Source organism: Hemicordylus capensis, chromosome 2 (genome assembly GCF_027244095.1).
Source record: "Hemicordylus capensis ecotype Gifberg chromosome 2, rHemCap1.1.pri, whole genome shotgun sequence".
Lineage (NCBI taxonomy): Eukaryota > Metazoa > Chordata > Lepidosauria > Squamata > Cordylidae > Hemicordylus > Hemicordylus capensis.
In genome coordinates, this window is record NC_069658.1 from 273,924,153 (window position 1) to 273,941,154 (window position 17,002).

The 17,002-nt window shown below is 45.0% G+C and overlaps 1 protein-coding gene across 3 annotated transcripts in view; it reads right to left on the bottom strand.

Annotated features, from left to right (window-relative positions):
* The window catches only part of PRICKLE2 (prickle planar cell polarity protein 2), a 365,950-nt gene that overhangs the window by 324,999 nt on the left and 23,949 nt on the right, over positions 1 to 17,002 (bottom strand). The window contains exon 1 of one of the 3 annotated variants that reach the window (XM_053298870.1): positions 13,021 to 13,104. The exons of the other annotated variants lie outside the window; for them this stretch is intronic. The gene's annotated coding sequence lies outside the window, so the exon portion shown is untranslated. Of the gene's footprint in view, positions 1 to 13,020; positions 13,105 to 17,002 lie in introns of those variants that run through there. 3 annotated transcript variants of the gene reach the window in all.

Sequence of the window (17,002 nt, forward strand, 5' to 3'; positions counted from 1 at the left end):
CAATTCAATACCTTATAAAAACCTGATACATTGAAAACCTTTTAAAACAATTTTAAAACCATGGAATGCCAGGCCAAACAGGTAGGTCTTTAGGGTTCTCCTAAGTGCGAACAAAGAATTCAAATTACGGATTTCTGCAGGGAGCACATTCCACAATCTAGGAGTAGCTACAGAGAAGGCCCACCTCTGGGTCACCACCAGACGAGCCGGTAGCAACTGGAGCCGGACCTCCTCAGATGATCTTAGCGTACAGTGGGGATAAGACCGAAGAAGGCGCTCTCTAAGGTTACCTGCTCCTAAGCCATTAAGGGCTTTAAAGCGAATAACCAGCATTTTGTATTTTGCCCAGAAATGTATCGGCAGCCAGTGCAGCTGTTTCAAAAGTGGCATAATATGGTATCTACGAGTTGTCCTGGAGACTAGCCTGGCTGCCGCATTTTGAACTGACTGAAGTTTCCAAACTACGTACACAGGCAACCCCACATAGAGCACATTACAGTAGTCAAGCTTGGAGGTTACCAGCTGGTGCACCACTGTTCTGAGGTCATCCTCCTCAAGGAATGGATGTGGCTGTCAAATCAGCATAAGCTGATAAAAAGCACTCCTGGGCACAGCCTCCACCTGAGATACCAGGGTGAGGTCTGGATCCAGGAGTACCCCCAAGCTGCTTCCCTGCTCCTTCCAGGGGAGTGCAGTCCCACCCAGCACAGGGAGATCTAACTCATCCCTCAGATTCTGAACCCCTACAATAAGCACCTCCATCTTGCTTGAATTCGACTTCAATTTGTTATCCCTCATCCAGCTCGTTACTACCTGTAGGCGGGCATTTAGGGAATGAACGCTATTTCCTGATGAAGCAGATGAAAGAGAGAAGTAGATCTGGGTGTCATCTGCATACTGATAACACCCAGCACCAAATCTCCTGATGACCTCACCCAGTGGTTTCATGTAGATATTGAAAAGCATTGGTGACAGAATGTTGCCCTGAGGGGCTCCATATAACAGCTCTCATTTAGAAGAGCAACTGTCACTAAGCTCCACCATCTGGAATCTGCCCGAGAGATAGGAGTGGAACCACTGCAGTGCCTCCTATCTCCCACCCCTCCAGGCGACCTAGAAGGATACCATGGTTGATGGTATTGAATGCTGCAAAGAGATCCAAGAGAACCAACAGAGTCACACTCCCTCTGTTGATTCCCAGGTATAGGTCATCCATCAGGTCAACCAAGGCTGACTCAACCCCAAACAACAATAACAAATAAGATGGAACCCTGTCCCTGAAGGGCTCACAATCTGAAAATAAACGTTAGATACCAGCAACAGTCACTGGAGGTACTGTGCTGGGGCTGCATAGGGCCAGTTACTTTCCCCCTGCTAAATAAAGATAATCGTCACATTAAAAGGTGCCTCTTTGCCAAGTTAGCAGGGGTAACTTGACGCTTATATGTAAGTTAACACTGTTTAATTCGCTTTGAAGACACAATATGTTGACTATCATGTTGGCCTCTGTTACAGCTAACAGAATGTCTTAGAATGCATTCACATGAACAAAGATTTATTTATTTGTTTGTTTGTTTGAAATATTTGTACCCCGCCCCTCCAGTACACTACTGCTCGGGGCGGCTCACAAATAGATACAAGACACAATAAAAGTAATAAAATTAACAAACAAGTTAAAAGTCAGGTTAAAAAACCACACTTATTATTAGGTTCAAATGGAAAGTTATTTTCAAAGCTAAAATCTGAAAATTATAAAAAGCTAAAGAGACATAATAAATGTCTCTTGCAGAGTGCCTCCAACTCCCTTCCATCGAGCAACCAAACGCAGCTTCCAGGAGTTGGGATTACAAGCCAGAACTTTAGGTCAGAGTTGGTGACTGATGAAGTGGATTGAGCTCTAGCATTATCTCTGATTAGAAATTATCCACTGGGATGATCATGCTTACCCTAAGATCCTTTCCCCAAATCCTCTGAATTACTACGTATTGGGCCCCCAATATATTACCAAAACAAAAGTTGAGGTTTATTTAATACACATGTTAATGGTTTGAGCTACGTCAGTCCCTTTACTTCATCTTGAGGTAGTATTCTTTTTTCCGTAATTCCCTCCTGCTGTCCAACTAGAATAGTACTGGTTCTCTTTTCCAGTTTAGAGCATAGTTTCCATAAGATCCATAACACGTTCGAGTCCTATTTATTCTAAAGTTATTGTATGTTTCCTGAAGTTACAACTAGAGCTACTGATGGACATGCTGACAGAAACCACAGCCCGACTGCACTCAGTAGAGAAAAAGTTGGACAGCACTTCGTGGCATCGAAAGATGAAGAAGACAAACAAGGTGCTGATGCTTCGGTCTTGAACATCTTGGACATAAGACCTGAGAGAATTGCATTTCTGAAGTAGTTTGGCTTCTTGTGTCCAGGCACTTAATAAAATCTTGAAGATAATATTACTGTGGTTTGGTCTTAGTTTCTATCTTTTCTGATGATTCTATTCCCAATCCCTTACCTCTAGGTTGTGATTTTTATATCTAGATCGGATGGATCTAATTGAAATAAGTGTCAGGCCTTAGCAGAGGTTTGCTCTTGTCAGGTGTTAAGCCAAGGACTTGGTCCAAACAGGCAAGTCTGACACTTGAATAGGGAGGTCAGGATAAAGAGGTTAGAGGCATAGTCCAAACAGGAAAGCTGAGGATGGAGCAAGCAGGTCAGAGTCTGAAAGGCATAGTTAGGGCTCAGTCAAGAGAAGCCAGGCAGAACATCACAGTTGCATTGCACATAGCAACTGATGGGCCAGCTTTGTTGAGACTTGGCCTGAGGTATCTGCTGACAATCACTGCAGCCTATGTGGTACCTTTGCATTTCAATGTTTAGTCACCTGGATTAGTTTGGAGAGACAGAAGAGTTTTGATGGTGCCAGGAGGTAAGGCTCCTGGTCTTGATTTCTAAATGAGCTGGTTAAAGATCCACCCAGTGGCTTAGACTATGAGGCTATTCACACGCATAGTGGAAACCAGGCTAAGGGAGCCCAGCCTTAAGATTAACAGTGTTCATTCGGTACTCCTGCAGAATTTATTCAGGGAGGCAGGTCTTACCTCTGTACTGACTACATATTATCTACAGGAGTAGATTACCCAAATGGGCCCCCTTTTCATGTTACCTTTAAGCACAGGAGCTTCAGCAGCATGGATCTTTTCTCTACCATTTGGTAAAGTTGACTACAACTCCCATCATCTCCAGCCAAAGGCCACTGCATCTGGGGATGGTGCGAGTTGCAGTCAGCAACAGCTGGGAATCCCTGTTATAGGGAACCCTGGCCTGGAGCAATGCTGGCAGGGGAAGGGGCCACAGATGGACTCCTTTTAGCTGACAGAGACATTCCAATGTAGTTGATAAGAAGTGAAAGAAGATGCTACACTGCAGTGGCTCCCCTGCTGCAGAAGACAACATGAAGAAAGGCCAAAAAAACCACCTGGTTTTGTTGTTGCTGTTGCTGCCGCTGTAGTCAAATTGTATTGCAAAAAATAATCATCATCATCATTCAAAGATATCCCGGGGTTCTGACCTCCAGAGATGGAATTGTTCTTAGCTCTATTATGGTCAGAAGACTCCCTTCTAGGAATGGAGCAGCTTTACCCTAATAGCTTTCATCAAGACAAACAGTCTAGGAGTACCTATGCCTTCCTTAAAGAGGAATCAACATTCTGGTTCCCTCCTCAGTTTAACTACTTATTTAGGTTTGAGTCACACATGCAAACTGACCATTTTTTCAAAGCTCCCACAATTACAAGGATTTCAGCTGACCACATTTGTGTGCAACTGGTTCATAGTGATATTTCTCCCTGTCCATGAGAATCTATATCATGGAATTGTCAGAAGATTGCAGAGAAGGGGAGGAACCTTCTAGTCTGCATATGTGAGCTGGTTGTAGGGATTTTACTGACACAGTCGTGCCAGCATAGTTAAGATGAGGGGTGCGTTCAACATCTCACCCTTATAAGCCCTGAACAGTCTGTTACTTATAAAATCAAAAGTATCAACCCAGTCTCTCTGAAATCTTGCACACATCCATAAAAATAAAACTGCTATTAGCCTGAAGAAAACATGGCCTTGACTAAACATGGTCTTGGTTGTGGACTGTATTTCAAAAGAGAAGTCTTTTATCCTTGGGAAATTTCCTTTCTTTGAGATATCTACAATGGCTGCAAACACAGCTAAAGCAGAAGGTTTCAAGTTCCCTCCCTGGCTTCTCCAAGATAGGGTTGAGAGAGATTCCTGCCTGCAACCTTGGAGAAGCCGCTGCCAGTCTGTGAAGACAATACTGAGCTAGATAGACCAATGGTCTGATTCAGTGTATGGCAGTTTCCTATGTTCCATCCTATCTACAGTAGATGGTGGCAAGGGAAGGGGAAAAGACGTTAGTTGTTTTACATGCAGGCTCTGATAACTAGCTTGGATCCCTGAGGAAAGGTGGGGGCAACGTGAGGCTCTCCAGCTATTGTTGGACTAGAACTCCCATCATCTCCAGCTGCTGCTGCAGTCCCTCAAGGCGGCCACCGCTGTCCTCAGGGTTCCAAGCTAGATATCAGAACCTGCATCCCCCTCCCCACCATTTCCCGTAGCTTGCCTCTTTCCCCCCCAAGACATCTGGAGAGAACTATTTGTTCTCCGGCGAGCTTACTGGGGTGTTCTCCCCATGGACTACATACTATTGTGGATTTTCTATTGCACTGAGAAGTTCCAGGAGATAGAATTGCTCAGGTTTGGGTTTTGCTGGCTGAAAGAACATTGTAAACTTATGGAGTTCTTGCATATTTGTAAAGAAAAAGATGGGCAATGGTGGGTGTGGGTGTGTGTATCTCACATTTCCCCAAGTTTGGATGGATCTCTCATTCAGGTCCACAAAAAGATTGCCAACTAACTCTAAACTATTGGACCCAATGGAGAAAATGGCCATTCTTGGTTACTAACCAGTAATCTCTGTAGCAAAAGTTATTTTGAGACAGCCACCATATCAATAGGTTGATTTGTCCTAAAGCAGCAAGTAAAAGGTCCTTCCTCAATGGCATCTAGTTATAGGGACTTGATGTGAGCTCTGTTCTTAAAATCCAGCTCCTTGTACACCAAATTATTTGATTTATTTATAGTTAGATATATATATGCCACCCTTCATAAAATGATCCCAGGGAGTTTAAATTACCCCAAGGCATGTTTAGTGTTTCATAGTGTTTAAATGTTCCAGCAGCTAAAGGTAAACAAGCACAAAGGATAACTAAATCAGCTACAGAAAGAACTTGCAGTGAAAAAGATAGATTTCAACATTCAAATCTATATAACTTCCTTCTGCACAGATGGAAACAAAAATTAAAAGGCCCAGTTAGCATCATAGGCTGCCATCTGGTGTATGCAGACATAAATTTTCTTTTTCATGAAAGATTAACATTTATAACATTCCCTTAGGAAAATTGTTTATTAAAATAACAGTTATAAGATTCAGATATGGAGAGATGATAGTGCCTGAAAGGATACTGTTAAATATTCATTATTATATTCCATAGGCTTCACCCACACCTGCACTCAGAAAAGTAAATATGCCCTTCTATGAATATTATGTGAACACTTCCAGGACAAGTTGTTGGTTTTTTAAAAAGGATTATCCTTTTTTCCTGAAAAACAAAGAAGAATGGAAGCAACTGTTGAAACAGCTTTATGGTTTTTTAGGCATTTTTTTAGTAGGTCTATTATATTTCATTGGATTCCATATCTACTGTAGACAGAGGCTATCTCCACAGTGTGACAAAGTGAAATGAATGGTAAGTTGACACCATCATTTTCTATAGGCATGTCTCACCACACTGTAAGAAATCCCAGTAATTGTTCTGTGCCCCTTGTTTATATACAGGGGACCCTGTGGTGATATAGATTCGCAGCAAGTGTATATTAGTTATTTTCAAATATGTATATCCTACTTTCCATCCAAAAGGATCTGTAGGATAGCTTAATATTAGTATAAAAACAAAAAGCATATAAAAGCATAAAAAAGCAACAATACAATCTTAGCACCAGCAGCAAAACAAACAAGAACTAAATAAGGACATACTGAGGCTATTCACACGATGGGAGAAAACCGGGCTAGCCTCTGCTAGCCTGATTTTCTCCCATTGTGAGAACCACCGAGCTTGCCTGCAAGCCCAGTGGTTCTTCAGCGAGTAACCTGCTAAACTACCCCTGCCCTAAAACCAGGTTTGCGGAGCGAGCGCTCTGCAAACCCAGTCTTTTGAACCATGTGTTGCTGTGGCACAGCTCCGCGGTGTGGCAACTCACGAGTAGACCCGACCCCCCCCCCGCCCGACCGGGAGGCTCAAAATCAGCCTCCTGGCTCGGGGGTCTCTCCAGCATGCCCTGCATGCTCGCACAGGGCATGCTGGAGCTTCTGGGGGCCACACGGCCCCCAATCCTCCCAGCTCCTGCTGGCTCCATAATGGAGGTGGCAGTCGTGTGGGCGGCCGCTTCGGCCGCCTGGAGCAGACTGCCTGCTCGTGTGCGGGGAGAGCGGGCTAAGCCTGCTCTCCCCGCTAACCCTCCCCAGGCTGATCGTGGGAATCGTCTCACTATATAGATAATTCAGGTCCACTATTTGCTAATTAGCAGCAACTTAACTTGCCATTTGACTCAGTCAATTGCCAGGCAAGCCTCCCTAAGCAGGGAGTTCGAGTCTGGCTGGCCTCTGGGCTAACTAGGGAAAGAGTTGGTTTTGTGGTAGCAAGCATGGACTGTCTCCTTTACTAAGCAGGGTCTGCCCTGGTTTGCATTTGAATGGGATGAGCACTGTAAGATATTCCCCTTAGGGAGCAGCATCTGAGGTTTCCAGTTCCCTCCCTGGCATCTCCAAGACAGGCCTGAGAGATACTCCCGTCTGCTACCGTGGAGAAGCTGCTGTCAGTCATATACAGCACTGAGCTAGATGGACCAATGGTCAGACTCAGTATAAAACAGTTCCTATGTTCTTATTGGGGATGCACAGAAATCGAGATTCATACACTGATTCAAAGCTCAGCCCGGGCACCTTTAAAAGTGAGGAAAGTAAGTCTGTACCTGCTCCTCTGCCTCTCACTGCAGCTCCCCACTCCCTGGACCACCCCTAGCATGGTGCCAGTGCAGCAGCATGCGCAGCAGCCATCTGCATGGTCAGCATGACTTCTGACAATGCAAATAGCTGCTGCTGAGGCCATGTGTGTGCCGCTACCACGTGAGGTGTGCTGGGGGGCATGCCACCACAGCAGAAAGCTGCAGCGATTGATGGAGGAGCAGGTACGGACCTGTTCTCCTCACCTTTAAAGGTGCCTAGGCTGAGCTTTGAATCAGTGCATTCATTGCACTACACAATTGCTGATATTTTTCCAAGTGAAATACACAGTGCAGGCAATTACCAATAAAGTCCTAAACAGCTTAGGCCTGGGTAAACAGCTTAGGCCTGGGTAAACAGCTTGGGTCTTAGGTGACTTGGAGTTGGGCCTTCTCTATAGCCGCCACTAAGCTTTAGAATGCAAACCCTGCATTACTCCTATAGGAGCAAGAGGTTTAACATCTCTTGCTGTTTTTAGGAGGGCACTGAAAATATGCCTGTTTTAACTAGGCTTTTAGTTGAGGTTTTAATTGTTATAAATATTTATTTTTATTATGAACATTTATATACCACTTTTCAACAAAAAGTTCTCATAGCAGTTTACATAGAAACATAAATAAAGCAAGCAAACCAACAGGGATCCATCTTATTTATATATTATTTCTCTGTGTAAACCGCCCTGAGCCATTTTTGGAAGGGCAGTAAAGAAATCAAATGAATGAATCAATGAGATGGATCCCTGTCTCAAAAGGATTCACTTTCAAAAAAGGAAACATAAGGTAGACATCAGCAACAGTCACTGAAAGGACGCTGTGCTGGAGTTGCTCACCCCTTGCTAAATATAAAAGGCTCACCTCTTTCAATGGTGCCTCTTTGTCTGTTATTTTTAAAGGTAAAGTGTGCCGTCGAGTCGGTGTCGACTCCTGGCGACCACAGAGCCCTATAGTTGTCTTTGGTAGAATAGAGGATTTGTTATAATTGTTTTATTAATTATTATTATTACTATTACTATTATTACTTGTAACTTTACGTGCAAACCACCATGAGTTTTCTAAATTGGTGGTATAACATTTAATAAAGAAATACAGTAACTAAAAAGCTCTGTCTGACCTAACTACCCACCACACATCAGAAAGCAGAAGAACATGGAGGAGGCCAAGTGAACATGCCTGATGATCCAATGAGAAAAGATAGTCCTTAATGTATCGTGGCTCCAGTTCATTTAGTGTTTTAAATATTAAAGCAGCACCTTGAATTGGGTCTGGAAACCAAAAGGGAGCAAGTGAACTTGGAGTTAGATGTCCTGTGCAGCATGCTCCAATTAACACTCTTGCTACCACATTAAGGACTGGTTGCCATTTCCAAACACTTACTGTACCTTAGGCAGTCCCATGTAGAGCAGAACTGCAGGAGTTTAATCTGGATGTAATCAGGGCTTGAGTAACAGTGGCCAGATCCTTTTGGTCTAAGGGCTTTCAGTTATGCAGGTGGTATAACTAGTCTACGCTGTAAAAAGGTTCTCCTGGCTGTGTGGCCGGGCGTAGTGCAAGCTTCAGGAGCACCCCCAAGCTGCCTATTTCCATGGCTGCATCTCTATTATCTTGAGATGTGTTTCCCTCTATAGAAATTAGAATATAATTAGATCAGATCAAGAGACCCTTGCCTTGTGGTCATCTGCACATGGAAGGAGGCTTCTGCACATTCTTCCTAATTGTATGGAAACATTTCATTTCAACAGTTCTGTGAGGTCAGAACTAGTGGCAGTGAGAATACCTGATGTAAGCCATTCTGAGTCCATGGGATAGAGTGGGATATAAATCAAATAAACAGTGGCCAGCCATATACTTCCAAGAAGTCCCCAAGCACAGCATGAAGACAACAGCCCTCCCCATTGTTTATCCACCCTCGCAGCAACTGGTATAAAATGAGTGTGCCACCCTAATTTTCTTTATGAAAACACAAGTTTAATCCCAGTAGTCCAAAGGAAGATAGAAGTAACCCTGCAGACATTCAAATGTAAATGGTTTGTGATAGGATAGGCATCTTCTGTATTAATCCTAACGCTTCGTATCAGAACCATCATCACCTGCTTCTTTCAGGGTTGGGGAGATGATATTGTGTTCACATTTTCTGCTCCTAAATTTTTGGCTTTTGAAAATATGACATTTAGAGAGGATGCAATAACACAGATTTAATATAGCAGGAGAGCAGACTTGGCAATACAATTTGACAATTAGTTCCACATGTGAAGAGAGACAGAGAATTGTTCTGCATTTTTGCTTGTTCTCAATCTCTCATGTAATTTTAAGGGTAAAAAGCATGAGTCTCTGATATAGTGATAGGGTTTGCAATAAGTATGATAATTAAGTAGAGCTTCTGAGAACCAAAAACACAGTTGTCAGGAGCCGAAGTCCATGCCATGTTGCAAAAGTTGGCCTCTTTGCATCAGAGAGTACCATCTATTTTTGCCTTCTGTGCAGAAAGCCATGAAGGATGGAATAACAAAAAGGCTTCCCCATCATCAAGAACAGCTCATTGCCTATGTCTCATTACCTAGCCCCACACATATCTCCAGCTACAAAGGAATATGCTCATGCAAACATCAAAAGCCAACATTCTGCCAATCAACTGCTTGAAGGGAAAGAGAATGTGAGGGGCAACTGAATCCTGCCCCCCTGAAAACACCCATCTATTCCTCCATGGATAACCTGAGGAACAAAAGTGGAGGGTGGGTTTCTGCCATTACATGGGGCTTTTGCAAAGCCAGCATCATTGTCTCACTACTAATTTGCCTCCTGAAAATGGGAGTACATGGGAAAGAAACCACCCCTCTTTTCCAGCAGAGAGGAGGAAAGGAGAGGCGCGCGCGCTCTCGCTCTCTCCCTGCTTGACTTGGCAGAAGGCAGAAACAGCGGTGAAGCAAGACTGTTGTTGCCTCTTACAAAAGCCTAGCTTGAAGGAAAGAAGCCACCCTGAGGGGTGGGGGGCAGTGGCAGCAAACAAATCATTGTTGGCTAATAAGCCAAATCAAGATGTGTAGGTACCCACCCCCTCCATGGTGGCATTCTATGCTACAAGGATAACTTTTCCAATCACTTAACCCTTTTCCTTCCAAACATGGTGCTTCCGTCTGCCAGTGGCATACGTACCTGGCAGACACTGGCAGCAACAAGCAAAAGCAACAAAGCTTTTGAAGAAAACTTCTGGCAAATAGGCCAGGACATAGGAAGCTGCCTTATACCAAGTCAGACCATTGGTCCACCTAGCTCAATATTGTCTGTACCAGGGATTCTCAACACTGGGTCCCCAGATGTTATTGGACTTCAACTCCCATAATCCCCAACCAAAGGCCACTGGGTTAGGAATTATGGGACTTGAAGTCCAATAACATCTGGGGACCCAACATTGAGAATCCCTGGTCTATACTGACTGGAAGCAGCTCTCTAAGGTTTCAGCAGGAGTCTTTTCCCACCTGACATGAAGATGTCAGGGATTGAACCTGGGACCTTCTGCATGCAAAGAAATGTTCTATCACTGATGTACGGCCCCATCCCCCTACCATATGGAGTACCACCATGTAGAAGGGCGTTTGATGGCCTCCACATGGGAATCATGAAATCTGAACACACTTCTAATGGGTGAATTTTGATCACATGCAGTGGCCAAGGTCTAGTCCAGGTGTAAGGCAACCTTTGGCACTCCAGCTACTGCTGACTTACAATTCCCATCATTCCCAGTCAACATTTATTGTGGCTTTAATATCATATTTCATGTTCACAAATTATCAAATAAAAATGGTATTTTAAAATGTAGCATTTTCACCTCCTAGCCACTCTGCTGAGCAGTGTGGGAGCATTCCAATGTCCTTAAAGGAATGACCAATTTGTAGTGCTCACACTACCCAAGGAGCACAGCAAACATTCTCAGTTGTTTGCATCCTTGCAATGCCAACAAAATACTTGTAAAACCTGTTCCTCTTCTCTACAAAACAAACAGTTAAAACGCAGAAGACAGGAATCAAAAAAGAAAACAAGTGAGGGGAAGACACACTGTGAATGCTCCCTATGGTTACTGCTGCCATGGATATTATTCCACCGACATAGTTAAAGAAAGAAACTAGATAATGTGCTCTCATATTAGCCTTTGAAAATGAAGCATAAAAGTGTGTGTGTGGTGGGGGTGGGGGTAAGAATAACTTTTTCTCAGGAAAAGTTCACATCCAGAAAATCCTGTCCTGTATCATCACCTCCAACAGAGGGCACAACACACAGGTATCAGGACCCACACAGACTCATACCCTGAGGAAGACCTCTCAGAGGAGGAAGGGCAAGTCCCAGCCAGGAGCCCCAGTCCCAAGGACCTTGAATAGCTGACATTTGCTCCTCCTATAGCCACCCCATTGCAGAAGCCTGGTACATTCTACAAATATTGGCCTTTGTTTACCAGAGGGTGAGCAATTCAAGAACCATCTCTTTTTTGCTTTCTGGGCAGAGAGCTATGAAGAAAGGGAACAACATGTACAAAATCAGCTTCCTTTCTGATTATCATCAAGAACAGTGATGGGAAACTGCACATGCAAACGGGAGCTCTTGTACTGATAAGTCGGCCCAGCTACCAAATATTTTGCGTGTCTGGTGGTGGTGGTGGTGGTGGTGGTGGTTAGAAAGCATGACACTGAGGCCTTCATATCAAGAAGGAAAGAGGTTACCTCCACTGCCCATCATGCTGCTGCTGCTGCTCCCCCTCCCCCTCCTGGGCTTCTTCCCTGAATTCCTGGGAGCTGTAGAGAAATCTTTTCTGGCTAGTTGACCAATCTCTCTCTCTCTCATAAATTTCTCCCCAGGTAATGCATGCTCTCTTCCATCTCTAGCACCTGGGAAGGAAATCCTGGAGAAATAGAGGAGAACATCCCTGTCCCCTAGGGATGTGCACAAAACCAGTTTGTCCAGTTTGAATCTAAACTAGACATGAACAAAACCGGGCATGTTTGGTTTTGTGCCACCAAACAAAACCTATGGCTTGGCTGGAATTCGAGCCGGTTTGGGGGTTCTAATGTCACTATTTTTCTTTTTAGAATCACTCACCGGTGAGTCTGATGGCCTCGGGGGGTACTGGCACAGCCATGGGGGCGTTCTCTGTAGTCTCCCTCTCCCTCTCACCGGCCGCCCCTCAGTCCTCTAAGGGGCATTTCAGCACATTTTCAGGCCATTCTGGCCCCTTCCCCAGTGGCGGTGGCCATTTTGGAGGCTGCCATACATGCACCCTGGCCATTTGCGTGGTGACCCAGGCATCCACAAACATGCACCCACTCCTTTCCTTGCTTCTTTGCTCATTCTAACTCTTTCCAACAGCTCTGGGTTTGGGAACTGGGATGGTGCCACCTACCTCTTTATGTGTGGTGCCCAGCATCTCTGCATACAAGCAGAATTGCTAAGCAAAGGAGTGCATGGCTTCTCTTCCAACTGGCAGGGACTATGCCTGCATGTGTTGTGGGGGGATGTCAGGAGCGGGGCAGGGTTGACAGCAACCCCCAATTGCCTGCCTAACACAGGCCAGCCAAACTGTATGGGCTTCCATAGAGCAGATGTGTGGTTCTGAACTTTTTATCACCAAGCGCAGCATATGTCCATGGAGGTGTTTTTTGAGGGGAGGAGACAACATCCTCTGAGTGCTAAAAGGGGTGAGACAGGAGGCTGGATGAAGGGACCAGTGCAGGAACAGTTTCCCAGGGCCATGGGCCTTTTAAAAGGGATAGGCAGGATCTGCAAGTTGCAATCTGGCAACTATAGCTCTTATGTTCTTAGATATGCTCAACAACCTACACTAAGACTAAAGGCTTTTTCTGCATTTGTAAAAACAGGCCCTCTTTACAGAATTGTTTGTAAGTGACTTGCCTGTAGCTCAGCTTGAACTCCTTTAATCTTACTCTTGAGTTGCGAGGCACTTCATTTCATTCCTTCCATAAGTTACAGAGGGTTGGTGTCAAGAAATGGGAGGAAAGGAGGAGAGTGAGGAAAGAGATCTTTCCTTTAGCTAATTGCTTGCAGCTGTGACTACACATCACCACTTTAGCTTACCAGCTGGGGTATGTGTTGGAGGGAGGTTAGCAGAGAAGGTGGGTCTTTTGTGCCTTTGCTAGGCTCTGTGGTAGCTCAGTGTCATGGGAGTACCTGAAATCTACAAGTTCATACAGAAAGGGGGTCTCTCCAAGCAGATATCCTTTTTTTTTGCTGTCAAAGGTTGCTATTCTTGTGCAGACTGGATCTGCCTCCCCTGCAGGCATGGCTCTGACTATCATTACAGCAGCAGCTATGCACAAGTGGGCCTCCTACCAGACACAGGATTTGCTGAAGCAAATGAGAAAAATATAGCTTCTCCCAGAAGCTTAGGATAAACTGTGAGCTCTGAAGTCAGAGTGCTGCAATTTAAAGGACCCTGACAAAATACACATATGTGTGGAATGGAATCCTGTGAAGGTTTGTTTGTGATCTTCCTAGGATGGGAAAAGACTCCCTCTTAGGGCTACTTCACGCATATATAAAATATTTTACACATACCCATTAACATGTGAAACGCATGTTTCTGGCTATATGTATTTTACAGGTCAGGTATTAATCTAGGGGCTATGTTTATACCTTTAAAAGCTTGAAGGCAGCAGAAAAGGCCACATCTCCTACGCCAACTACCTCACTCCTGTGCTGCTGTCCTCCCTTACCTGCTATGGGGGGAAATGAGATTCCTGCTTACGTGCAAAGGAGAAAATGTGCTACTACCTTTCTAAAAAAAAATAAAAATGAGAGGACATAATCCATCCTCTCTCACAGACAGATTTACTGGGGATAATACCTACTATCAACAGAAAACAAAGATTCATAGTGATGGTGTTATAAAACACACACACACACACACACACACACACACACACACACACACACTCACTTCATTACCACACACTGAGGTGATTCTCACAATCGGTGAGAAGAGCCGTAAGGGGGCTTGCGGGGAGAGCAGGCTTAGTGGAAGGCAGCCCTGGGCAGCTGGATCAGCCACCCACATGACTGCCGACTCCATCACAAAGCCGGTGGGGGCTGCGGGGATCAGGGGCTGCGCGACCCCCGGTAGGGATGTACAAACCGGTCTGGTGGTCCGGCAGTTTGGTTTGATGGTTTGGGGATTTAGGGTCAAACCAACCACCCCCTCCAGTTCCATCTGGACCAGAACCAAACCCCCTCACATGTTCGCGATTTTTTTAAAAAAATTGTTTAACCTTAACCGACTCCATGCAAACCCCTAGACCCCGGACGTTCCAGGATGCCACGCACGAGTGCACAGGGCATTCTGGAGAGACCCCCGAGCCCGGGAAGCTGCTTGCAGCCTCTCAATCGAGGGTCTACTCGTGTGTCGTTGCGTGCCACGGCAACACACGAGCAAAAAGGCGAGGTTAATGGAGCGCTCGCTCAGTTAGGGGTGGGGTATTTATGAAGGTTAGCTGCTGGAAGCCACGCGGCTCCTGTCGCAGCACACAATCACCCCAAAGCGGGCTAGGCTCCCTTTTGGGCGATTGTGAGAATCCCCTCAGTGTCAGCATAACTAGAAAAAAGAATAAAATCAGGGAAGTGAAAAGATCATGTTTGGTACTTCAAAGAGCTAGGGGGAGCTGATATCTCTTCAATGCAAAAGCCGTGCAGAGACTTTTGCAACACCCCATGTGAAAACACACAGGAACCTAAGTTCAAATTCCAACAGGATTCCAATTTAGGGTGGATTTACTCAGAGCACAAAACATTTGCACCGTTAGTACAATGACTGACTCTGCAAAAACACAAACTGCAGAGCCCTCACTACACAGCCAGTTACAGAGGCAGACCTTCCAAAATCCAGAGTTCACCTTACATAGTTATTACTGTCTCCATTTGTTTTTGTTTCCTTACCTATATGTTACTCTTTTTTCAGTGGAACTAACTATACTTGTATTTTTTAACTGCTGACCATCTCTAAACCTTGGCTACTTCTCCCTACTATTGCTATGAAATCTCAGTTAATTAACTTACTCTACCTCAGCTTGACAGTTACATTGTACTGCATTTATGTCTACCACATCTTTATCTTTGTCCCCTTTCTCCTGTTGTCCCTTTTGCTGCTCTCCATTATTCGCCCCCCATACTGGATTTATTCTAAAATCAGTGGTCATACACATGACCTCTTTTCCTGGGGCTGGGGAGGGCCAGGGGGAAAGGCAGGATCACTCCCGCCTTCCCACACACAGTCACTGCTGCCGTCCTGCTTGCCGTGCCACGCTTGCAGACGAGTGCCACTGTGGCAAGCTGCACAGTAACAGAGAGACTGGAGGAAGGAAACCCGGCCTCCAGAAAGACCACAATGCACTGCGATGCTTGCCAGGGCGATCCTTCCCCCAGCCTCTATGGTAGCTGGGATTGCCAGCAGCCTGAATGGGGCTGCAGGCAGCCCGTGCTACCACACGACCAGGGTACTTCCCTGAGGTCAGAGGTACTTCCTGGTACTTCCAGCCAAAGAGGGAATGGAGCAGCAGGGAGGTAGGCTGCTGCCCTCATGGAGCCTTTACTAACTGAGTGCCAGCGGGGGTGGGGGGGAGGAGCGGAAGGAGGGGTAACTGCACCTTCCCCCGTCCTTAAAGTTATCCTCCCCTACCTTCGAACTTCCCCTGCCTGGTTCCGTGCACATCCCTATGAGCAACCCTACCTTGCTCATGTAAGCATTCTTCTCTTTGGTTTACCAATGCTTCCATTTGCTTGATCTGTTAGGAAGTCATTCACACAACTGAAAACTGGGTAGGACAACTGTCCTACCCAAGTTTGGGAGCTGTGTCCCCCCCCCCAATTTTTGGTTGTGTGGGTGCAAACCACTGACTAGGAGAAGGGAAATGTGACTGGAAATAAGGTAGGAGGAAAGCCTGGGGAAGACAGCACTGTCCTACCCAGTTTTCATACCCAGCATTTGATCAAGGTAGGAGGAAAAGCTGTTCTACACAGCTTCTCCTCCTACTTCTCCCTCTCGCTACCTAGTTGTTTGCTCCCACACCACCGAAAATTGGGAGCATGCACAGTTCCCAAACCTGGGTAGGACACTTGTCCTATCCAGTTTTCGATTGTGTGAATGACCTCAAAATCTTTCTTCTCTATCTATTTTGTATAACAGACCTAATCTCTTTGTCTCTTTTCTCCCCACCACACCCACCTTAAATATCCTGCCACCCTTTTAAAAACTAAAATTAAATAAATTAAAGACACAGCTCTCCTTCTTCTAGGTGTTTCTTCCTTGAACATCTTTCTTTCCCCTTTGTTTTTCTCATTTTCATTGTGTTCCACTACTTCCTTGTCTTTTCAGACTGTAAGCCTGTGAGAAATGTATCTTTTCTTTTTAATATTTTGTATAGTGCTAGTTTTTAGTTTATACCATTACAGACAGATAGACATGCATCTCCATATGTGTATGTAGACATTAGGATTAAAATGCAAACATTAAAATTGTGCTATAAAGCACTTTAGTGCAGAAAAATAACAATCTCCGTTAGAAGGAAGCAAAACAAGGAATTTGCATCTCTACACCACTCCCTGGAGACTACCCAACTGGAGGCACTGACAGCTATACATTCATCATTATTGTACTAATGCCACCTAGGGGGCCTGTTGGGCACTGCAGATAGCATAAAGGCTGCACTTCAGGGTCAAACTAGATCAGAGTGACCTCTTATGGTTTTTGTTGTTTTAATTGACTAAAAGGGGAGGAGTTCAGACTGGCAACATGACAGTGGGTTTAATCCTTTTCCATCCACACTATTTCTCATGATGAAAATAGGCTTCTCCAAATTACTGTTTGTCCAGTGGGGCAAAACTC